The sequence below is a fragment of the Trachypithecus francoisi genome, unplaced genomic scaffold (genome assembly GCF_009764315.1).
Source record: "Trachypithecus francoisi isolate TF-2019V2 unplaced genomic scaffold, Tfra_2.0 Lachesis_group8, whole genome shotgun sequence".
Lineage (NCBI taxonomy): Eukaryota > Metazoa > Chordata > Mammalia > Primates > Cercopithecidae > Trachypithecus > Trachypithecus francoisi.
The window spans coordinates 103,700,639-103,726,522 of record NW_022681473.1 but is presented as its reverse complement, the minus strand read 5'-3'; the positions used below and the strand labels follow the sequence as shown (position 1 = coordinate 103,726,522).

Below are 25,884 nucleotides of genomic sequence, written 5' to 3'. Positions count from 1 at the left end.
ATTTGCTGAGGAAGATCGTCTTGAGGGTTGAGGAACCCAAATTCCTTAAAACTGCATGCATTCTCTGTGGATTATTTTGACTACCAGGTCAGATTTCAGCACCTTTCCTATACTTTTCTCCAGTTACTTAGTTGGGTTATTGCTTCATTAAAAACCCACAATTCCTGTGTCTTTTATCTTGGTGGGCCACTTGGATTCAAGAGGACTAGATTCAGCCCCTTGAGTGAATGAATGAAGATTGTTTCTCAAGATTCCTTTCTTTGGTATGCTAATATTTAACAATGAAAGAAAAGAAAGACAAAACAAAAAACCGAAAAACAAAAAAAGGGATAAAGTGAAGAACCGCATTTCTTAAGAAATCTCCTTTGAGGATTAGCGCTACCTGGCAGTTGCTAAAGTGACTCTGCTGCATGGATTTTACATTGTCTGTGTGTTACGTAGAGAGGTGTTGTGATGTCTTCTTTGAGTACCTGAAACGCCAGTGTTCTTGCAGAAACTGGAGTTTTGCTTTATTATATTCTTGACTTGTTGATGAGTTTTCCATTTAAGCCTCTTTCTTCCTTCTTTCTTATCTGGCTTTTGAAGTCTTCTGCACAGGTGGATTCCTTTATGCCTTCTCACTAGATCAGGATTTTAAAAATGTTCATTGTTCATCTCTTCATATATGTTATAGCTGCCTGGGCTCCCTTTTTGACCTCCTTGGGCTGATGATGTGTGACACTGTGCAACTAGAGTTGGTATTTGCCAATCTGTATGCCTTTGGTTTATTTCATATTACCGGATTAAAACGAAAATCTATTTCATTCCAGTAGCAGCAGAAAGCACAAAATCTTGAGGTTCCTGCCAATATTCTCTTTTTGGAACACTGTCAAAAATGTAACTTTTCTCTTGGAATAAGTATTTTCTGGCCAACATCTCCCCACCCGCCCCTGGCTTCTGTGTGATGAAATAACACTGGCTTCTTTTAGCTCAAGATTTGGACTATTTAGGAGCCCTTTCACATAAGAAATGGATGTCTTTACTAATTTTCTTGGACTAGAGTTGATTATGAATAAGTGCTAGGAGGAGGGGCTATGTGGAACCTTTGTGATGTAATATGGCATATAGTAAAAGCAGGACTAAATGAGATTTCTCAGGATTGGGATGGGGGCATATCCTTCCTCTGTCATATGATTTTAGGTCAGTAACCAACACAGTTGGGAACTTCCCCACAGCTTTTGGCCGCTCCTCATCTTTGAAGAGTGCTGGCCTGCATAGTGGGATAGAAATCCAGGCCTTCATTGATTTATTCCTTTTGGTTTCAGTCCCAGATCTTGAACTGTGCAGGGATTTAAACTGATCAGGGACAGTCAACTAGCTGTAGTATAAAGAAATGAGCTGTTGTGCTTGGGGGAAAAAATTGTTGTTTGAAGAACTAAAATTGACACATTTCCTTTAGGCAGAGGAAAGTTAATACATTGGAGTGTTACTATTTTTTAAGGGGGCCATCACTCCATTCTCATTTCCAGTGTTCACATGTAAAAATAAGAAACAGTGGGGCTTTTGTTTAAGCTGTTGCCAATACCAACATTTACTACCTCCTTTAGAGTTTTTTTTAAAAGGGCTCCGTTTGACTGAAAATTTGCTTAGGGCTGAAACTTGTCATTTAGTTTCTGAGCCTAGAGGCAAATTACTACCACCCCCCAACACCCAGCCCTTTTAGAACAAGAACACTTTTTAGGAATTTGATAATTACGGAGCTTTTTTGGCATTTAAAATTGCTTACCTTTCTTCATTACACAAAAACTAAACTCAACTCTGCCTCTTTTTTTTTTTTTTTGACAGGGTCTTGCTTTCCTTCTGTCACCCAGGCTGGAGTGCGATGGTATGGCACTGCAGCCTCGAACCCCCCAGGCTCAGGTGACCCTCCTACCTTGGCTTCCCAAGTTGCTGGGACCAAAGGGCACACACCACCCTGCCCAGCTAATTTTTAAATTATCTCTAGAGACAGGGTCTCACTATGTTGCTCAGGCAATCTTCGTGCCTCTGGGTCCCAAAGTGTTGGGATTACAGGCATAAGCCACTGTTCCTGGCCAACTCTGCCTTTACATGAGAGCTCACCCTTTCAAAGTTAAATTTGAAATAAAAGTGGTCCTCTTGGCTGGATTTTTGAAACCGTCCTAATGTGGAATATCAGATTGTTGGGTGCATATCTAGGCATTTCAGCAGCACTTAATGAAAACAAATGCTCCAGCCTTTCTATACCAAGATGCTGACCCACATGCCATACCTGTGCTTTGGTGCTTTTTCCTTATGGTCATGGTAGATTTGCATTGAACTCATCCAGTGGTTCAGCTTGAAAGACCATAAGCCAAGGTTAGGGAACCATAGAACTACATATTTTGCCTTGTGAAATTAATATTTGAGAGAAATGGATTCAGGTCTCTGGCTTCATTGTTAACATTGTCAACCAATAGCACCTGCAGTCTCGGAAAAGTTCAGCGAAGAGGTGAATGGGGTCTTTTTTAGCCTTCACCCAAACCTCTGTAGCACATCTAAGGCTCGAGTATGTTGATCTTTCAGGTAGTGAATCCTTACGGTTTCTCCTGGCGAAATTCAGCAGCAATCGCACTTAATACTTTAGTGTGATATGGGAAAGTGGCTCTCTTGTACATATACCCGACACTAGATGATTACATTTTACCATGCTTCAACTGTGGGGGCATTTTATCACTATATAGCACTTCCTTTTTTTTTTTTTTTGACACAGTTTCACTCTTGTTGCCCAGGCTGAAGTGCAATGGCACGATCATGGCTCACTGCAACTTCCGCCTCCTAGGTTCAAGTGATTGTCCTGCCTCAGCCTCCTGAAGTAGCTGGGATTACAGGCGCCTGCCACCACGCCCAGCTAATTTTTTTGTATTTTTAGTTGGGACGGGGTTTCACCATGTTGGCCAGGCTGGTCTTGAACTCCTGACCTCAGGAGATCCACCCGCCTCGACCTCCCAAAGTGCCGGGATTACAGGCGTAAGCCACAGTGCCCGGCCATATCACTTCTTAACGTACAAATTGCTTAGTAATATATAACCTAATATTTATTCTTTATAAATATTTTATTATTTATTATAATGATGTATATATATGTAATTATATAATTATAATGTTATATAATTATAATATATAAATGTAATATATACTATTTATAAATATTTTATGATGCAGATGCCTTTTACAGGTGTATATGTCACATGTATTTATTCTTTATATTATGGAAAATAGGATTTTGTTAGTTGAATCTTTAAAGTCATCTTAAATGATCTGGATTTTTAAAAATTGTTTTGTTTTAAAAATCAAACCTCTTTAAAACATCTTAACATCTTTTATATATTCTGGGGTCTAACATACTCCAGAGGGATTTGGTTAAAATTTTTCTGAATAGAAATCCTTAAGGAAGCAAGTGAATATATGAATAATGAGGGAGGAAGTATTTGGATATTTTTAAGGAAACAAAAAGGCAGCCCTAATTTTAGCATACGGGGTCTGAAGATACCATTTACATTTTTATACCAATATAAAATCAAGGAGAAAAGAAATATCCCCATGAGAAAACTGAAAAAACCAGTCAAAATTAAGCAAAATCTAATTGAAGAGTCATTTAAGAGTAAAGGCCTATATTTGATGATGCAGATGCTTTTTAAAGTTGTATATTTCACATGTATAGAAAAGCTTATAGAACCATACCTAGCTTTCTCACATCTTAACACTGTGCCATGTTTGAGCGTCCTCTCTTGTGTCTGCCCCCTCCCTCACCTCCTTATCCTTCCTCCTAGGATTAAACTATAATCCTGAATTTACTGTTTATCAATCCCATGTCCATTTCGGTCATCTTCCTACAAACATGTTTGTCTATGTATAGGGTGTAGTATTTTTTGCATGTTTTAGATAAAATATTAAACATAATGATATAAATACTGTTACGCTGTTATATTCTGAAATTTGCTTTTTACCTTCATACTCATTTGTGAGATTCATCTTGATGCATGTGGCTCTGGTACACTTATTTTCGCTGCTATATATATTTTATGTTTTGTGAATACCACTGTTTATTTATTCTCCTATTGATGGACTCGTGCTTGTTTCCAGTAGACTGTTACCTCCAGTGAAAGGATGACCATTCTTATGCGTGTGTTTCTGTGTGCCTTCTACTTTTGAATGTGGGTAGGAATTTCTCTAGGGTAACACCTGGAAGTAGAGTTGCTTTGGACATCTTTGGCTTTCTTGGATAAAACCATCCCTCTCCCACGTGTTTGTGCTCATGACTGGTAGCATAGGTGCTGTGAGAGAACTCCCATTGCTTTGTATCTTCTTCAGTTCCAATACTGGTATTGCCAGAAAATAAGATTTTCATTGATTTGATGGTAGTGAAAACATATCTTCTTGTTTTAATCTGCATTTCTGCTGGACATACTGGCTTGCACCTGTAATCCCAGCTACTTAGGAAGCTGAGGTAGGAGGATGGCTTGAGGCCAGGAGTTTGAGACCCACCTGGGCAACAAAGCAAGACCCCGTCTTTAAAAAAATAAAAATAAATTAGCCAGGATTGCATGCCTGTAGTCCAAGCTACTTGAGAAACTGAGGTGAGAGGATTGCTTGAGCCTAGGAGTTCGAGACCAACCTGGGAAACATAGTGAGGCACTGACTCTTTAACAACAACAGCAAAAATCTGCATTTCACTGACTTGTAAGGTTGAGTATCATTTCACATTTATTGGCCTGTTGGGTTTTCTCTTTGTCAGTTTCCTAATGCTCAGTCCTTTGCCTGTTTTTCTATTGGATTATTTTGTTTTGTCTTCTTTTTTGTTTGTTTTGTTTTCTGATCAGGGTCTTGTTCTGTTGCCCAGGCTAGAGTGTCTCACTGCAGCCTTGATCTCCTGGGCTCAAGTGATCCCCCTACCTCAGCCTCCCAAATAACTGAGACCACAGGCGTGCACCACAGTGTCTGGCCTTTCTTCTTGATAATGTGGAAATGTGGAAATTCTTTATGTTCTGAATATTAATCCTTGTCTGTTATATGCATTTAAGTATGTGGCTTGTTTTTTATTTTTATTTATTTTTTTTGTTTGTTTGTTTTATAAAACTTTTAAATTAATTTTAATGCAGACAAACTCAGTCTTTTCCTTTATGGTTTTGCTTTTTGCTTATTTACAAAGCCTTTCCTACTTCTGAGGTCATAACAAGGTACTTTCTCTCCCTTTCTCTTTTTTTCTTCTAAAAGTTTCAGAGTTTTGCATTTTACTTTTGTTAACCTATCTGGAATTTTTGTGTATGATATGCAACAGGGGCCTAATTTCTTTTTTTTTTTCTGAGACAGAGTCTTGCTCTGTCGCCTAGGCGGGAGTGCAGTGGCATGATCATGGCTCACTGCAACCTCTACCTCCCGGGTTCAAGCGATTCTCCTGCCTCAGCTTTCCAAGTATATGGGAGTACAAGTGTGCACCACCACGCCCAGCTAATTTTTGTATTTTTCATAGAGACAAGGTTTCACCATGTTGGCCAGGCTGGTCTTGAACCCCTGATCTCAAGTGATCTGCCCGCCTCAGCCTCCCTGGGTGTTGGGATTACAGGTGTGAGCAACCGTGCCCAGCCTAATTTTATTTTTTTCTATGAGGGTATCTGGTTGTTTCTGTGCTGCTTTGAAAAACACACACAAAAAAATACATTTTTTTTTTTTTTTTTCTAAGAACTGACTTTTGTTTTTGGAATTTTAAAACCAATTTGAACTGTAAAAAACTAATTTCAGGCCAGGCACGATGTCTCATGTCTTTAATCCCAGCACTATGGGAGGCTGTGGAGGGCAGATCACTTGAGGTCAGGAGTTCAAGACCAGCCTGGCCAACATGGTGAAACCCTGTCTCTACTAAATACAAAAATTAGCCAGGTGTGGTGGCACACACCTGTAGTCCTAGCTACTTGGGAGGCTGAGGCAGGAGAATTGCTTGAACCCAGGAGGCGGAGGTTACAGTGAGCTGACATAGTGCCACTGAACTCCAGACTGTATGACAGAGGGAGACTTCGTCTCAAAAAAAAAACCAAAAAAATAAATAAAAAACTATTTTCAGACTTACCAAAAAAAAAAAAAAACAAAATTGCAAAAACAATGCCAAAAATTCCTATAGCTGTTTCATCTAGATTCTCCAAATGTTAATATCTTACATAACCATCACAGAACCATCAAGATCAGAAAGTTTGCAGTGGTTCAATACTATTATCTAATCTCCAGACTTCATTCAAATTTTCCTGGTTGTTCTCACTAACAACCTTTTGCTGCTCCAGGATTCGATTCAGGATTACACATTGCATTGACTTGTGATGTTTCTTTAATCAATCTGTGACTGTTTTTTTCAGTCCACCTTTGTCTTTTCTGACCTTGATAGTTTTGAAGAGTACTGGCCAGATATTTTGAAGAATGTCCCGCAGTTTGGATTTTTATGATATTTTCTTCAGGGTTGAATTTGGTATGCATTTGTTTGCAAGAATGCGATTTGTGTCCTCAGTGTAACATATGAGGAAGTCTATAATGCCCATTTATCCTGTTATTGGCAACGTTAACTTCGATCATTTGGCGAAGGTGGTGTCTGCCACGTTTCTCCACAGTGAAGTTACTGTTTTTCCCTTTGTAATTTTAGCATGCATTCTTTCCTGTGGTGTTTGCTAAATGATTTTCTATTCCCATCATCCTTTCCACATTTGTTAGTTGGGGTTCTATCATAGTACCATTTATTGAAGAGTCCATCGTTTCTCTAGGGAGTTATATGTTTACCTCTGTACTGATTTATAAATCTACTTCCACATCTCTGCTAGCACCTGCTGATTCCCTACCTTTAGGGTTTTATACCCTTTTGCCTTCTCACGAGCAGCATACAAAGGTACTATTTCCCCTCAGCCTCATAAACGGAGTATACAGTCAAACTTGGAGTTTTGCCAGTCTGATCAGTGAAAAAAAAATGTATATCTCTTATTATGAATACAGTTGAGCATTGGTTCATATGTTTTGGGCCATTTTTGCTTATTCTTCTGTGTACTCCCTGTTTATGTCCTTTGCCTGCCTTTCTATGGGAATGCTGGTATTTTTCTTTTAGATTTCTTAGAAGCTTTTTTTTTTCCTTTGTGTGACAATCTCACTCTATCGCCCAGGCTGGAGGGCAGTGGCATGATCTCAGCTCACTGCAACCTCTGCCTCCCGGGTTCAAGCTATTCTTCTGCCTCAGCCTCCTGAGTAGCTGCAACTACAGGCACGCACCACCATGCCCAGCTAAGTTTTGTATTTGCAGTAGAGACAGGGTTTCACCATATTGGCTAGGCTGGTCTCGAACTCCAGACCTCATGATCTGCCCACCTCGGCCTCCCAAAGTGCTGGTATTACAGGTGTGAGCCACCACACCTGGCCTTAGGAGCTTCTTGTGTGAGGCATTATAATTCCCTTGTCTGTGATAGGTTGCAAACATTGTTTTTCCAAGTATATCATTTGTCTTTTGGCTGATGGCATTTTGTTTTGTTTTGCTATGCACAAGGTTTTTTTTTTATTATTTCTGGATTTGCCTTTTCTCTATCTTTATAACAGACTTCATGCAAGTTTTCTTTCAAAAGTTACGTGGGATTTTTTTGTGGGGGTGTTGGGCTTTTTGTAAAAAAAGACTTAATTTTTTCATAGCAGTTTTAAATTCACAGCAAAATTAAAAAGAAGGTACAGAGATTTCCTTGTCCCCACACATGCATAGCCTTCCCCGTTATCAACATCCCCTACCAGCGTGGTATGTTCGTTACAGTTGATGAACCTACACTGACACACTGTCACCACCCAACGTCCATGGTATACGTTAGGGTTCACACTTGGTGCTGTCCATTCTGCGGGTTTCAACAAATGTATAATGACACATATTCATCATTATACAGTGTTTTCACTGCCCTAAACATCCTCTGCCTTCTGCCAGTTCATTCCTTCCTCCCTTATATGCCTGGCTACCCTGATCATTTTTTTTTTTTTTGGGAGATGGAGTCTTGCTCTGTCACCCAGGCTACAGTGGCACAATCTTGGCTCGCTGCAACCTCTGCCTCCCGGGTTCAAGCGATTCTTCTGCCTCAGCCTCTTGAGTAGCTGGGACTACAGCCATGCGCCACCATGCTGGCTAAATTTTTGTGTTTTTAGTAGAGACCGGGTTTCACCATGTTGGCCAGGCTGGTCTCAAACTTCTGACCTCATGATCCACCCGCCTCGGCCTCCCAAAGTGCTGGGATTACAGGTGTGAACCACCGCACCTGGCCAACCCCTAATCTTTTTACTGTCTCCATAGTTTTGTATTTTCCAGGATATTATATAGCTAGAATCATACAGTATGGTTGCTTTTTCAGTTTGGCTTCTTCATTTATTAATATGAATTTAAGGTTCCTCTATGTCTTTTCATGGCTTGATAGCTCATTTCTTTTTAGCACTGAATACTATTCCATTGTCTGTATATATCACAGTTTGTTTATTGATTCACCTAGTGAAGGACGTTTTTATTGCCTACAAGTTTTGGCAATTATGAATAAAGTTGTTATAAACATCTGCGTGCGGGTTTTTGTGTGGACATAAGTTTTCAACTCTTGGGTAAATACCAAGGAGCATGATTGCTGAATTGTATGGTAAGAGTATGTTTATTTTTGTAAGAAACTGCCAAACTGTTGTCAAAAGTGGCTGTACCATTTTGCCTTCCTGCCAGTAATAACTGAACGTTCCTGCTGCTCCACACCCTCCCCAGCATTTGGTGTTGTCGGTTTTTTGGATTTTGGCCATTCTAATAGGTGTATAGTGATACGTCATTGTTTAATTTGCATTTCCCTGATGAAATACGATGTATGCTTATATATATCACCAGCAGATAAGCATATATATATCATATATATAAGATATATATGATATATATATAAGATATATATGATAGGCTGGGCGCGGAGGCTCACACCTGTAATCCCAGCACTTTGGGAGGCCAAGGCGGGTGGATCACAAGGTCAGGAGATCGAGACCATCCTGGCTAACACGGTGAAACCCCGTCTCTACTGAAAATACAAAAAATTAGATAGGCATGGTGGCGGCGCCTGTAGTCCCAGCTACTCGGGAGGCTCAGGCAGGAGAATGACGTGAACCTAGGAGGCGGAGCCTTGCAGTGAGCCGAGATCGCGCCACTGCACTCCAGCCTAGGCGACAGAGTGAGACTCCGTCTCAAAAAAAAAAAAAAGATATATATGATATATATATAAGATATATATATATATATCACCACCATATATATATGAGGGTCTGATTTTGAGAGTATTCTGATATATAATGTGAAGTATGAATGCAATTTAATTTTTTTCCATTGGCTGTCCACTTGTCCAAACATCATTTATTAAAAAGGCATCTTTTCCCACATTGATCGGAGGTGTGACTTCTCATCATATACAATTTTCTGTGTGGGCCTGGCTCAAGCCTGTAATCCCTTTTGCCGAGACTTCACGATCAGGAGATCGAGACCATCCTGGCGAACACTGTGAAACCCTCTCTACTAAAAATACAAAAATAGCCGGGCGAGGTGGCGGCGCCTGTAGTCCCAGCTATCGGGAGGCTGAGCAGGAGAATGGCGTAAACCCGGGAGGCGGAGCTTGCAGTGAGCTGAGATCCGGCCACTGCACTCAGCCTGGGCGACAGAGCGAGACTCCGCCTCAAAAAAAAAAAAAAAAAAAAAAAAAAAAAAAACAAAAACAATTTTCTGTGTGTACTTTTTTTCGCTTTCTGAGCTTTTTGTTCTATTCTGTTTCTTCATGCAACAAAACCACACTCTTTTTCACTTGTAGAAGCTTTATAATATTTTAAAATATCTGGTAGTGCCTGCCTCTTCCCTATCCTGATGTAGAACACAGACACACACATACACTGTTTTTCTTTTTTATGTTTTCTTGGTAATTATTTGGTTGGTTTGTTTTTAATTTATTTAAGTTTTTATAGCCAACAGACCTAGCATCTAAGTAGCTGACATTTCTTTGCTATTTCTAGAGACTTTCTTTGCCACCTAGTATTGACCAATTCTTTTTTTTTTTTTGAGACGGAGTCTCGCTCTATCGCCCAGGGTGGAGTGCAGTGGCCGGATCTCAGCTCACTGCAAGCTCCGCCTCCCGGGTTCACGCCATTCTCCTGCCTCAGCCTCCTGAGTAGCTGGGACTACAGGCGCCCACCACCCCGCCTGGCTAGTTTTTTGTATTTTTTAGTAGAGACGGGGTTTCACGGTATTAGCCAGGATGGTCTCGATCTCCTGACCTCGTGATCCACCCGTCTCGGCCTCCCAAAGTGCTGGGATTACAGGCTTGAGCCACCGCGCCCGGCCGACCAATTCTTTGTTGATAGGACATTTATTCTGAAAAAGAATGAGCATTTTATATAGGCTGGGTGCAGAATTTTGTACGTACATCACATGTTTCTGGAAATTTAAAGTTTTTGTGGGCTTCTGAAGCAAATTATGAAGCATGCATAAGATTCAGGGATATCCTACAGCCTGTTCTCATATCATGCTCATCATATAGGTCAGTGGGTAGACTGCAGGTGGACTGTGAACTGGCTAACACTGTATAAAAGAGGTTTCTACATGTGATTTTTCTGGAGAGAAGATATATCAATCTTTTAAAGATGTTTTATCATCACAAAAAGTTAGACTGTCCGAGGTAAACGTGAGAAAAAGACTGGAATTAAATACTCTGTAAAAAAATAATGAGGATGGCTTTGAAAAATTGAAAGATGAAAAAACAGCTCTTTTTATACTATTGTGCTCAGGATACACTGACTATAAAATTAAAGGATATTTTAATATATTAGTAGGTAAAGTTTCTAAGAGGTAAATGTCTACGTTTACAATAATGGTGTTTTCTCTCATATTTCTTTTAGGTAAGTGACAATCTTATGCTCGGATACGTCAGCTTCAAAATGGATGGATTTTGAGGGTTTCCTTCCTCTTCTCTGATGCTATAGTAGTAAGTCATACTTCTCACGTGTGCTCTGGTCTGGTCTGGGCCAGGGGATTGGCTTGACAAAAGAAACTAGATAATTTCTTGTAAACACTTTGCCTTTTTTACTTGATATACATGTTTTGTTAAGAACTATTTGTATGTGTAGTCTCTGAGATTACACAGAAGAATGAAAGGACCAGCTTCCAACTTTCAAGAAGACTGGATTTTAATAAGGATACAACAGAAAGAACTTGGGTTTTGGAGTTGTATTAGGTTTGAATTTCACTGTTTCATTACTGTGTGATAACTCAGTTGGATATCTTTTTCTTCTTCTCCTTCCTCATTTACTCTGTAGGTATAATAATAACTACATATCAGATTGTTGGGAAGATTAAATCAGGGAATATCTATCCTTATCACAGTGCTCCAATATATAGGTTTTGTTGCTCATTTCTTCTTTCCAGCTCTATCCCGTGGCTCAGAAAGAAACAGCAACATCTAGAATGTAGAAAAATAGAGACTAACTCTCCTCTCCTGTTATCTGAAGGGTCTTTGGCTGAGGTTCAGGAAATCTTGGAGACCAGGCACCAAAGGATTTTGTAAAGGAATCTGTAGTGGGTCTAAGTAGGCACTTTTCAAAGCCTGAGCCATCTTCTTGAATGTCACAGTCACTTTAAAAGAGCCTAGTTAAATGTGGCTTAGATGTTGTTTCACAAGTGGCCTTAGTGGAATCCCTGTAAATAAATATGTTAGAATATTAAGTTGGGAAAATATTATTTTGTTTAATCTAAAATGGAATTTATACAAATGACTAAAGAATGTAAACTGAGATTGTTTGATCTCACGTGATTCTTTAAATAATTGTCACATTGTTGTGTTTAGAATTATCTAGCTATCTGGCCTAGTAAACAGATGAGCAATATTCACTGAGAAGGGTAAGTATATACAATTTGGTTTGGAAAGTGGAAGAGAACCATGCCTAAGTTGGAGAGACACAAGTGAGAAAAGTCAGGAGGAAATTCAGGCATGGGCATTTTAGTTCATATGGCTCAAATACCTCTTATCCAGTGGCATAAGGCCTGACTAGAAATGTTCCTCTCTAAGGAGATGCTGGGGCCAAGGGAGACTACAGTTCATTGCACATTCAGAGATTAAAATATCTCCAAATTAGTTCCAGTGAATCATTTTAAATTATTTTAAAAGCCCTTTATATTTTAATCAGAGCCTATTCACGACCAGTTAATTTGGATGGCACGTTCTAAAATTACTTTCCCCCATTGATGTGTTGTACCATTGCCATTGAATGCAGAAACCTCGTGGAAGAGGGGATTAAGGAAATTTAAAAGTACCAAGGAGCTGTTGATCTTAGTTAAGTGTTTACTGATTTATGAGTAGATTAAGATTTCATTCTTGACATCTGATTTGGATGGTATAATGAGTAATGATACTCTTGTAGAGAGGGTGAGTGATTCCACAGGATGCCACAAGTGTAGCAATGTGCCCATTTCCCCAAATATTCAGGGAAGACTTGATGCTGCGGCATTGCTGTAGTACTTTCTTCAATATTTGGATGTAGTCTTTGAGTTTAGGAGGTATTGTTTTAACCATCTTTGGTAGTCTCAAAATTTTTATCCACCATTTTGTTCATCTGTTCTACAATGAACAAAGGGGTGCATGCCTTGTTAAGAGTTCTAACTGTATGGTACACTTCCTTAGTCATTAACGTAAACATGATAGAGTACAATGTCTCTTATTGTCAATTGATAATAAAAAAATGAGCTATACAGATCATGTGTTGGCTTGAGTTTGACTTTTATGCTCTGTTATTCTCACTTCAAAGATGATGAAACTGAAACTCAAAGAAAGAAGACCTGCCTTGGGTTACATATCAATTTATTGATAGAACTCTAGGCCAGTGCTTTTACTGATAGTGATCTTCACTCTGCTTCTGTTTGATTGGGGAGGAGCCTTGTGCTTAGCTGTACTATTCTATATCTTGATACATAGACTTTTCATTTTGTAGGAGAGTAGCAGCAGCTCCTTGGAAGTTGTTCATTTTGCAGTTAGCTAAGGTAGAGGGGCTGGTAATGTTCAGTTTTTCTGTGCCGTTCTCCTGATATGTTGGCTCAAGATACCAGAATCTATCTTGGAATGTTGTGTATTACCCATTAGTTACCAATCTTCTGCAGGGAAAGAATATAAATAGGAGAAAAAAGAGATGGACAGGATGAATTTTTAAATTATAACACTGAGTAACAACTGCTAGTCATGAAGTTTTTGGCAGTTTGTTAGAATCTCATTTTAAAGCAATAACACACTCAGAGTTGTATTCAAACACTGAGATAAATGCATCAACCTAAATTCATGGTTTTGTTTTTTTCCATGTAGCTGCTAATTATTGAACATAACGAGGCTTATTCATAATTTCTTTTCTCCTGCTTGATAGCCATAATCCTGTATTTGTGCTGCTGTCATTCCCATGGTAACAGACTAATGTCTGAAGCATAAGATTATTAAATACAGAACAGTACATTAAAATAATGCTAAGGTTCTGACTTACAGAGAGACTTTCACACTGGGGCAAACTTCAAAAAAAGAGAACACTTATACAGAAAGCAATTTACTTGGCCAGTAATGTTTAGTATTCCCATAGCTATTATGGAAGAGATTTGTCTGAATTATAGCCTCTTCCTTCCCAGCCTGTCATCTCCTTTGGCTTTGCAGCCAAGTCTTAATCTGGTGTTTATGATGTCAGCCTGTTGCCATGGGAGTTATTCTGTCACAGATGTATTGTGACTTCACTGCAGGACAGAAGCAGTGGAAAATTTAGGATGATACAGAATAACTCTAAAGTTAATCTCCAGCATATCTGTTTTGGAAAAGAAGTATTCCCTTCATCTTTATGTGCTCCCTAAAAATAAATAAATAAATAAAGTTAGTTAAGTGGTGACTTGTTGAAGGTTGGCCAATGAATATTGTTGAAATGACCAAAATGCCAAAAGCCACCACTAAGGAAAAAATGTTACGTAGCTCAACCCTAGCTCTCTGAAGAGTGGTCAAGATTTATGTTTTTAATCCTATGCTACAGTAATGAAGCACAACCGTGTCTGTAGCACATAAATTGATACACCATTTTTTCTGGTTTTCTTGTAAAGGACTTTCTTCTATCTTAAATCTAATGTGGTCACATTCACAAGGACATGCACCCTTTGCTTCCACCGCCAGTGACAACCACATCTTTATTATTCACAGGACATATGTGGAGGCCCTGCCAAACTGAGAGGCATCTTTGAAGTCAAATTGTGTAGTGCTCATAGCACGTTAGCATTATGGTTCCTCAGGGGCCCCTTCATCATCTGGTATCTGGAACAGTCCCCCATTTGGATGGCATAAAAATAATCTAGGTTCTTTCCTAGGGATGAGAGATTTCCACAGAGTTAAGCTAAGCACACAGGCGATCCTGTGTGCATGATGAAGTCTTCGAATGTCATGAACCAATAGTACAAATGGAATGCATGTACCTTAAATGATTTCTTTAAAAAAGAAATATGGGATAGAAGGAGAATAAAATGCTACGTAACAAATAAAATCTTTTGGGCTATGTCTAAATAATATGTAAAATTAGAAAATTAGCTATAGTGAGTCTTTTTTTTAAAAAAGTTGGAATTATCGGGTTTGAGATTTTTTTCTTGCCCTCTTCTTCCATGTTTGAACTTAATAGAGAGTTTTAATATCCTTCCCCTATTATTAAAATAAACCATGAAAGTAGGCAAGGTTAAGCAAGTTCACATTTCAAACATCTCTGATTGCTGGCGATTTGTCACTAGAAAGCTGTGGTAGTCACCTTGGAATCTGCATACTTTTTTTGTGTTTATGAGAATAATCTCTCTTTTGCGCTCTCACCCAAATCAGCATCTTTCTTAGAGGACTGGGGCTGTGCCGTAGAAACTCATGTCAGCATAATATGCCATGTACCTCTATAATGATTTTTTTTTCAGCATTTTGTTGAGCCAGCTTCAGAAATAGCAGTGAGTATGTGTGTAAATGATTTGCTTTAAAAAGCAGATGTAGATTAATGCATTGGTTTAGTATTTTCCCCCATCTTTTTCCTTTTCCTTTTCTTTATCTTTTTTCCCCCTTCAATTCTCTGGGATAATTCCGATGATAAATCTCAAAGAAGGCAGAAGAATTTGTTTGTTTTCTGTACTTTATGTCAGTGATTCCCAAACTTGGAGAGCATCAAGAAATCCTGAATGCCTGCTATCACCCCCAAAGACTGTGATCTAATTGTTTGGGGGTGTGGTTAAAAATATCTTTAAGTGATTCTGATATACAGACAAGTTTCCTTTCTGCTTTCTATATATGAATAGCTGAAAATTGATCAAAGGCAAGTCTAAATATCACACATGTACTTAATTTTTATAAATCTGTTGCATCCCTTCCTACTTTATGCAAAGTCTCATTTCCTCTGTTATGAGAACATACTATACAAGTAATCAATCTCTGACCATGAATTTTTCCCTTTCTTTTGGAAGGAATAATGGGTGAACATTAATTATCTCTAGTGTTTTGTTTTTTATTTTCTACTTTTTAAAAAAATTGGCTTCAAAATTTTAGGAAATTTTGCATCAAGACTATAAAACAAGAAATCATGTGGCTCATAGGGAAATCAACAGGGCTCCTGTTGCAGAAACTTGATTAGCACTGGAAATTGAACTTTAGTTTTTGACATTGAGTTGCACACTATGCACCATCTTTATAGTGTGCTCAGTCTGCATGCAAATTGTTTTCCTTAAGCTCTTTATAAATGATGAGATGACATTAAAAGAATGGTTTAATCATGTTTTTGTTTTTCAATATGTAATGCTAGAGAAGATGAGAAGTATATTTCTTCATCTCATAAAACAAAGTACCTTTGCAATAAAGTTCTGACTAAAACTTAACCCGGCATTTTTTTTTTTTTTTTCATTTATCTTGGTTATTGCTTTTCACATGTCTCGTGGTTCTTGTAAACATGATTTTCCCTCTGGAGCTAGATAGAAAGCTAAAGTCATAAAGGAAAGTGTTGATATCCAAGCATCTTGCTTCTGATGTTTAGCCTTAAGAAATATATTTGAGCTTAAAAGAAAAGTAATAGGTTTGCTTGAATTTACTTACTTTTTCTTCACATTCTCTTTTACTGCATGTATGGATAGCCCTAATACTTGCTTTAGATAGAGATCTGATATAATTTTATGAAGCAGTGCTGTCAGATAACTGCAAAGGATGTTAATGTTTCTGTTGACACTGCTTTTGTAGACTTCCAAAGAGCATGTGCAGATGTTAAGTCTGTAGATCTAGATCTGTAAGCACAACCATTGTCTTTGTTTTAAATGTTTGAATTTGTTTTAGATAGTCAAAATGATTACTCTACCTGTACATATTATGAAAAAGGGCTTCCCTAAGAGCTTGGGCGGTTTTTTCTTCTGATCATCCAGAAAGATTTTTTTTTTCTTTTTCTTTTTTTTCTTCAATAAATTCAGCCTTTTCCTAGCAGATGATTTATTACTGTGGTCGGTGCCTCTGTATTTGGCTGATTTATTGAAAAGTTCATTTATTATCAATAAATTTAGTTTATATTCATATTAAGAACAGTGCTAATGCCATAATACTTTGTATTTTCTCATTTTTTTTCAGGTTTGTTCCTCTTTCATAGCTATGTGGATTAGGAACTAAAACTGAAAAGATCCCCTTTCAAATTTCAGATTGAATTTTAAGATACAAATTTTGATGAGATAATTTTGGAATGAATGGACCCTATAAGGTCATTCAGAGCTGTGGATTTTTTTTTTTAAATAGGGAAATAAGAATGCATTCTATTTTTTTAAAATGCAACCTCTATTTTTTTTTTTCAGATACTGTTAACATTTGGTCAGTTTTTCTAATACTTTATTTCCTAAGACTTTATTCTTCTATTTGCTTAATGACAACCCTTAAAAGTAGATTTTATCCCAACTTTTCTGTTAAATCTTTCTTTCCTTCAGTCTTCTATGAAATCTGTTTCATTTAAAATTTTTTTCTAATTCTAAAGGTAGAATCTTTATGTTGATGAAAAAAGAGAATCCATAAAAGTATAGAGGACAAAATTCAGCTATAATCCTACCACTCAGATAAAAATATTCTTGATATTAATATTTTTCACTTTCCATGCATATTGCCATGCCTCGTTCAGATTAGACTCTTCTTGTTTTTATTTATTTACTATTATTTGCAGTCTTTTGTCTTTATAAATATTCTTCAAGCATACATTTTAAAGACTATATAATAATTAATTTTGTGGATGTATCATAATTGAATGGACTATTTCTCTCTCTTTTTTTTTTTTTTTGGAAGAGATGGGGTCTCACTGTGTTGCCCAGGCTGGTTTGTAGTGGCTATTTATAGGTGCAAGCATAGCATAGTACAGTCCTGAGCTCCTGGCCCAAGAGATCCTCCCTGGGCCCAGGAGCCTCAGCCTCCTGAGCAGATGGGATTGCAGGTGTACTACTGTGCCTGGCTTGTTTCACCACTTTTAATCCTCTAGATTTTTCTGGAATTTTGCTACTGTAAATACTGCTTTCATGAACATCTTTGTATTTGGTCTTTGCCTATATTTTATAGTGTTTCTTTGCAGGTTTCACAATTGAAATTCCTGGGTCAGATAATGGTTGTTTTGATTTCATTCCTCCTGGCTGGAAATGACCATCTTACTGCACAGTCATTTGTGTTTGGGAATGTGAATGTTAAGTTTTTAAAGTATCTGATACATTATGCAGAGGAAAAATATAATTTTGTTTTAATTTGTGTTTATTTGCTGTCAGTGAGGTTGTTTTCCTCCAAAATTTTATTAACCATTTGCTTTTCTTTTCAGTAGTGTTTTAGGTTCTTTAGCCCATTTCTGAATCAGTGTTTAATGTGTATGTATATGTGTGTCTGTGTGGTATTTAATCAATGTAAATAGGCTTTTTAGAGTAGAGATAATAAACCCTTATATGTCCTATTATAACTCTTTAAAAATTCTCTGCCTAATTTTTGCCTTTTCTGCTTGAATAAGAAAAGCTTTAAGAAATCATTGAACTTAATGAATGACTCATTTATTTAACAGACACTTATTTAGTATCTATTATGTGCCAGGTACTGGAGTAAATAGACAAATATCTCCCACTGTATGGAACATATATTGGAGTGGGGAGTAAGAAATAAACAATTAACACAATAAATGAACAAATTGTGTAGTATTTTAAGAATGACAGCAACTGTGGAAAAAAATAATCAGGATAAGAAGGAGTAGGAGTACTAGGGAAAGGGTTACAATTTTAAATGGAATGGTTGGGACTGGCCATAATGAGAATATGACATAGGAACAACATTGACTTGTTGTTTTTCTTGTATAGAAATATTTGTTCTTTGTGGTGATACTGTTAGTGTGGGCCTGCTATTTTGTTTTTTAATAACACGATTTAATTCTGTGCTCTGTGGGTGATCTCCTTTTTAGGATAGCTAAAATGAATCACCTTAGTCCAGAGCCCTGCTGTACACTGTTGAAGGGGTTTGTAAGTTGATCTTCCTGTCCACATGTACGGGCAGGAACTCTGCCTTTAATCAAGCTCCACCTGCTGCAGCACCAGAGCACTGAGTTTGTGGCTGCTGTATGTCAGAATGTGCATAGCTGTAAGAGGAGTTTTGTCAATGTGAATTTGAGGGTGGAGTGAGATTTCTTCACCGCCTGGTGAGAAATAATTTAATCTGTCTTGCAGTAAGTGCTAGTGTTATGTTTTGTTTCAGGGGAAAAAGGAAAAAAACAATTTTCATGACGCAGGTGTTGAAATTTCTGGATCCCTCGCTCCCTCCCCCATCCTCCTCTGCTTCTCTTTTGCCTTTTCCTCCTTATCCTTTTATTTCTACTTCTTTTTCTTGCTTAATTTTAGAATTTGATTCTGTTGCTGGGTGTTATTTATTCTCTGGCATAACCATTGCAGTTCATTTTTGGAGCTGTGCTCCAAAGCCATTCATATTTTAGAATGGAACTGTGTTGTTTTGTCATTCATCACTCAAGTCTGAAAGACCATTGTAATCGTTTTGCTGATAAAGAACATGAATGTGAAGAAGAAATAGTGGTAAACCAGACAGCCCTGAGAGTGTGTTGTCTTGAAAAGGAACATGGGATCACAGAGAAGTTCTTTATTTTTGTTCATTTAAATTGATGAATTCTTTAAATTGTATGTCTAATTGTACTTTTTTTTTATAGTTTAATGCAGACAGGTTATAAGATTCTAGACGTGAATTCACACTGATTTCTTTGACAAGTTAGGAGACAATTGTTGATTCATAAAACATGAGAGGAACTTTGGGTAATTGTCGATTGTATAACTATTCTTTTATGCATTCCTATTGCTTTGCTATCGGCAGTCATTAAATGGATTCAATTTGAAATCTGAATGAGAAATTAGTGTATTCTTATGAATGTGCCTCACATAAATTTTGAATGAAGTGTTTGACTTTTTCATACACATCAACTTGGCAAAAGAATTTTAATTATTTCATTGGCTGAGTTTATGAGATTCATAGTTGAAGATTACTCAAACCAGGGTACATTAAGAAATAAATATAATTAAATGCTCACAAATGTGACGGTCTTAAACAGGAACTGAGCTGTAATAATTGTTTAATGTAGAAACTTCCTCTTTTGTTTTGTCATACACTATTCTCTTAATACTCCCAACCGCTCTCCCAACCTTTTTTTTTTTTTTTTTTTTTTTTAAAAAAAAGAGTAGCCTAACCTTTTGCTGGTGACTCCAGGAACCTATTAGAAAATGAATGGTGGTGCTGTTTCAATTTTCCTTTCAGCGTTTCAGTTAACTAAACATTTACATCTGATCATTGTCACCTAGTTTTTTCAAAGCACAGGTGTTTTCTCTTACCCTTCTTTCTCTGCCTCAGTCTCTGCCCTGCTTTTCTCCTTTTTCTCTCCCTCTGTCCCCTACTTCTCTCCTTCCTTTATTCCTCTGCACTTCCTCTCTCCTTCTCTCTCTCACCTCCCTTCCTCCCTCTCCTCCCTGTCCCCCAACCCTTTCCCCGCTCCCTCTCTCTCAGTGAATATCACCATTTCCCAATATAATTGGGCTTGTCCAGTTCTACTTGTAGAATATTGGAGAATTTCATCTTGAACGTATACTCTGAGCAGGAGTAGTAAGAAATGTGACTGTTTAGCTAAAAAATTAATAGCTGGAAATCAGTGAAGCCACTGTCACATGCTCCATCTTTGTAAGCACCACTGCTTTTCCTTTTTTCTCCTGTGAGATGGGGGGAGGTGGGATGAGAGGGTAGACAGTAATCCCACAATCCTCTGATGGCTCAGAATAAGGAGAAAAGAGGCATCACTGGCTCATGAATGTGTAGATGCACAACTAAAGTACTGCTTGTCATACTAGTCATCCCTAGTATGATCATCTCTTCCTAGTATGACTGTCTCCTAGTATGACTTCTCTGTTTCATTTCCCATCTTTGAGACTACAAGTAGCTCAGATTCAATTTTGATAGTCGCACATCCACAGTATCATTTACTTACATAACGGGTGTTCCTGAAGAACGTACATAAATGTAACTTATTCCTATTAACTTTTATTAAATTATTTAAAGAATAAAGCTTCTCTTGTATTATATAATTATTAGCCTATATATCTAATTAATTATTAGTAGAAAGGAAAAAAATCATCCATGAACCATCTCCTAGGAACAGATGATCAGTGTTGACAGTTTCTTGGATTTCTTTCTAGGCATTTTTGTCTAAGGTTTTTCCTTTTATCTGCCTGTTTTACTTAGTTGTGATCGTGCTATATGTATCATCTTTAGTCCTGTTGTTTGCACTTAATATCATGTCATGTGTTTCCAATTGTTATAAACTTTTGTAAACATTTAAATACTGCATAGTGTTCTTTGGAATTTGCATAGCATAATTTAATTAACCATTCTCAGTTTTTGAAAACTACATGTGGTATTTTCAAGTTGTTTGTTTTTATAAACAATGCATTGACAAATATCTTTGCACATATGACTTTTTCCACATTGAGGTGATATTTCCAGAAATAAAGTTATGAGATTAGGATCACCATGTATGTTATTTTAAATTCACAAGGCTGTGTGAGTGAAGACATTGTTTTGTTTGTTGTTGTTTACATTTTTTATTTGGAAATCGTTTCAAACTTACTGAAAATTTGCAAAAATAGTACAAAGTACACCGTATTCATTTTACATGGATTCACCTCTTATTGACATTTTATTCCATTTGCTTTATCATTTGTGTCTGTGAACACTGTCTTTTTCACTCCTTCCTTCTTTTTCTTTTTCCCTTCCATCTTTCTCTGTGCATTTTTTTCTGCACCATTCTAGGGTAAGTTGCATACACCATGTCCTTTTGCCTCAAAATACATCAGAATACATTTCCAAAGAATAAGATTTTCTTATGTAACTATGGTATAATTATTAGCTTCAGGAAATTTAACATTGACATAATACTTTTATCTAATCTTCTGTCAGCATTCTCCATATTTCAGTTTGGTCAATTGATCTAATGATATACTTTATAGCAGTTTTCCTCCCTACAGTGCAAGATCCAGTCCAGGATTACATATTGAATCTAGCTGTTATGTCTCTTCAATCTCCTTTAATGGGGAACAGTTCTTCAGGCTTTCTTTGTCTTTTGTGACATTGACATTAAAAAATATACAGAAGTCCCCCACCTCTTTTATCTTTTAAGTAAAAAAGTTTTTATTTGAGTTTGTCTGATGTTTTGTCATGAGGAGATTAAGGCTGTGTATTCCCAACCAGAATAATATTGAAGTAACATGTCCTTCAGTGTTATTCTGGAGATTACACTATTACATCCAGAGATATCCAATGTAATACCCAATGTCCTTCTACCCTTTGTTGGTGATAGTAATTTTGGTTATCTGATCAGGGCATTGCCTGTTTTTCTACTGTATAGTTACTATATTAACCCTTACAACTAATAAGCAATCCATGGGAAGGCACTTTAAGCGCATGCAAATATCTTGTTCCTCTTCAAAACTCGCCCCTTAGGTTTAACATCTATTGATGATCCTTGCTTGAACCAGTCTTTTCTATGGTGATTTTCCAACTATAACACTTCATCAACTTTTACCAGTTAGTAGTTAGCATTCTCCTATAAATAATTTTTCTATCCATCCATCCATCCATCCATCCATCCTTTCATTATCTATCTATCTATCTATCTATCTATCTATCTATCTTGTCTGTCTGCCTATCAGTCATATTGACTTATAGACTCCCTTTTTAAATGGTGTATGTAGTTCATTACTTTTCTTAATTATTTTGGTGCTCAAATTTATCCTAGATTTAATTGGTGGGGACCCCTTTAGATTGTCTCTTGTGTTCTTCTAATATGCTCCTATCATTTTCTCAGCACTAACTTTTTCTGGTGTGAGATGTGCTAGCCTTATCTTGGCCTTTCTCTGCCCTAGCCCTGTAATCAACCATTTCTCTGATGACTTCTGTTTTTGTTTTTTGTTTTTTTTTTTAGAGGAGAAAGGTATTAGAAACCAATATTGGGGTACTAGGTGTGCTACTTACTAACAGGGTAGATTTGATTCTAGGCCTTTTTTAGGAGACAGGAAAAATAATATACACACACATGCATGTATGCATACACAAGCACATATATTAGGAATTCTGAGTTCACACTAATACTTCCAAATTCAAACCATTTTCACAGAGAATGCTTATCTCCATTCTATAATGTATTATTCTTCCACAGTGAAAACCCTGCCTCCAAACACGTGTTCATTTACTCAGTCCTCTAATACATCTAAAAATAGACTCAAATTATGTCACCCATACTTAGTACAGAAAAAGACCTACTAACAAAGTTCAGGACATGTTTTCCCTCCACACTTTCTTAGAATAGGGTAGATAGTAAAATTTTGAGATCATAACTTATATTATTCTTTTTCTCACCTGTCATCATAGTGGTTATGTTTTTAATTTGAAGTACATCCATTTCCCTTTGCTTCATTTTGCTTTCAATTTTAGGTTTTTATCTTTCCCATCTTTGTTTATTAATTTTATTTTTTGAATATGTGGAACACTAATGTGCTTTCCAAATTCAAAACTCTGTATAAAGGTATACTGAGACATGTATTACTGATAGAAGTTGGTCATTTATTTATAGCAAATAGGGTTCATCTCTTCGAGTTTAAAATGATCACCTTTATTCTTTTCTTTTATTTTTTGATCAAGCATACTTATTAGGCATTCAAAGGGAACAAAAGCAACCCTTGGTTCTTGTGACCAGCCTTAGCTTTTTGTATAGTAGAAAATAAGAAATGTTTGGTTCACAGATAAGGCAAGTGACAGGCACTTCATGACGGAGGCTTGCTTAGCCCCTTTGTCTTTGTGCTATAGGTTATGTTCCCTGCTTCCATACACTGTTGCTACCTGGTTGTTGTTGCTGTTTTTAAATTTTACCTCTTTGATGCTAGCTTACTGGTGATAAATTTAATTAGTTCCCACTGTTCTAGTTTAACTTTGAAAACATCTTTGAATGGTGGATATATCAAGTATGTACATTTTTCAAGGGTTAAACTCTTAATTACATGTTGCTTTGATTGGATATTTGTCTCCTCTAAAACTCATGTTGAAATTTAGTTCCCAGTATGGCAGTATTGAGAGGTAGAGCCTTTAAGAGGTGACTGCCCCCATGAATGGATTAATCTATTCATGGGTTAATGGATTAACGAGTTATAGATTAATGGGTTATAGAAGTGTAGAACTGGTGGCTTTATTTATTTATTTTTGAGACAGACTTTTGCTCTGTCGCCCAGGCTGGAGTGCAGTGGTGCGATCTCGGCTCACTGCAAGCTCCGCCTCCCGGGTTCACGCCATTCTCCTGCCTCAGCCTCCTGAGTAGCTGGGGCTACAGGTGCCCGCCACCACGCCCGGATAATTTTTTATATTTTTAGTAGAGACAGGGTTTCACCGTGTTAGCCAGGATGGTCTCCATCTCCTGACCTCGTGATCCACCCCCCTCAGCCTCCTAAAGTGCTGGGATTACAGGCGTGAGCCACCTCGCCCGGCCGGACTGGGGGCTTTAGAAGAAGCGGAAGAGAGATCTGAGCTAGCAGACTCAGCCCTTTCACCATGTGATGCCCTGTGCCAGCCTGAGACTCTGCAGCGAGTTCCTTCAAACAAGAAGGCTCTCACCAGATGTGGCTCCTTGACCCTGTACTTTTCAGCCTCCATAACTATAAGAAATTAATTTCTTTTCTTTATAAATTACCCAGTTTCTGGTATTCTGTTATAAACAACAGAAAATAGACTAAGATACATGTCTTTTTTTTTAAACAATAAGATTTAAAAATACATTTAATATAAAGGCTGACATATATTCCAGCTCTGCATAGGATATAAGTGTTCCTCCCACTTAGGGTTGTGGTCGGGTAAATAGGCTTTCTTTTTTAATGTTTGCCCATGCAATAGTCTCATGTCCTTTTCTTTTTCAAAATTACAACTGGAGTTTGTGGAATGGTGGACTCACAACAGTTAATCCTGAATGACTTAATGAACTGCCAGACAGGTTAAGGTGAAATGGTGTTTGTTCCAGGACAGATCTTGATTTGTAGAATTAAGGCTGGCAACAAACTTCAAAATTGCTCCTTTCATTCCAGCAGGTAATTTTGTTAGAGGTAACTCATGTAATCTTAATATCTGAATGTGTTCAGTTTTATCCTGTTCTTATATAGGAAATCCCAGTGCAGGGAAGAAATAAAGTAGCTTGAACACCAAAGATACTCTAGAAAGGTAGAGTCTAGGGAGCTGTCAGCAAGCTTTGCTTGTATTTTTGATACTGGTCAGTTGTGACTTTTGTTAAGTCAAGGAACTTAGAAATGAAGATGAAGGGAGGCTGCCTTTGTGCAGTCAATTAGCTGGTCTGGGCAGTCAATTTGAGTGATGAAATTAAGGCTTTATCTACTTATATTTGGGAGGGATTTTCTGGCAGATTGCAAAATCTTGATTAAGTGAGCTCCAGTTTAGTATGTACCTGAGGTGGACTCTTTTTTTGTTTTCTTTAATCCTTTGCATTTTCTTGCTATAAACAATTACAAATTGGTCCACTTCTTATTAGATAGACTTTGTATACATTCCAAGGCAAACATAAAGTAAAAAACATATTTTCAAATATATAATAGAATAATTGAGATGATTCTCAGATGCATGTCCCTTAGTAGAGTCATAGGAAAAGCATTTGCTGGCTGGCTGGCTGGAGGCATTGTTTTATTGCCTGTTTCAACTCTGACAGAAGTGAACAGATGGAGACCTGTATTAGAAGTACTCACACATAGGAAAAGCTTTGGAATATCTTTAGCATTTTACTCAGGAGCAGCAAATCCTATTTCCACAATTTTGTGTATTTGTTAACACGTTATGTTGTTAAGCCTTTTTTCCCATCTGCATTTAATGGGTCAGTTGTTTCTAACTTGTTCTTTTGAAATTTTTAATTGAAAATCTGTTTTTTTTTTGAAAGCACATTTTAAAAATAAATATATGATGTTCAGCTAGGTGGCTAGGTGGTAAAAACTAAAATGAGTATGAATGTATGTTTTCTGTAATTGTTCTGAAAGCAATAATAGGATCTCTTTAAGCTCTACTGTATAGGGAGGCGAGTGATCCATCAAAAGCACAGTCTTAGATTTGAGTCTTCTATTTAGATTAGGAATGTTAAGAAAGATGGATGGTAAATGTCTTTTAGCTGCATTGTCCCCAAAACATGAAATGGAATCTAAAGACTCTCAAAGAAGGTTTCAATTACACTAGCAAATGACTTGAACAAGGATTG

General features: G+C 37.3%; 1 protein-coding gene and 1 long non-coding RNA gene across 7 annotated transcripts in view; one reads left to right on the top strand and one right to left on the bottom strand.

The window, feature by feature from the left end:
- The window catches only part of CADM1 (cell adhesion molecule 1), a 336,635-nt gene that overhangs the window by 95,977 nt on the left and 214,774 nt on the right, over positions 1–25,884 (top strand). The window lies entirely within an intron of this gene.
- On the bottom strand, positions 12,798–13,685 carry LOC117081473. Its single transcript, XR_004436172.1, has 2 exons — positions 13,555–13,685; positions 12,798–13,177 (listed from the first exon to the last, which is right to left on the bottom strand). It is a non-coding gene; the product is annotated as an uncharacterized LOC117081473 (long non-coding RNA).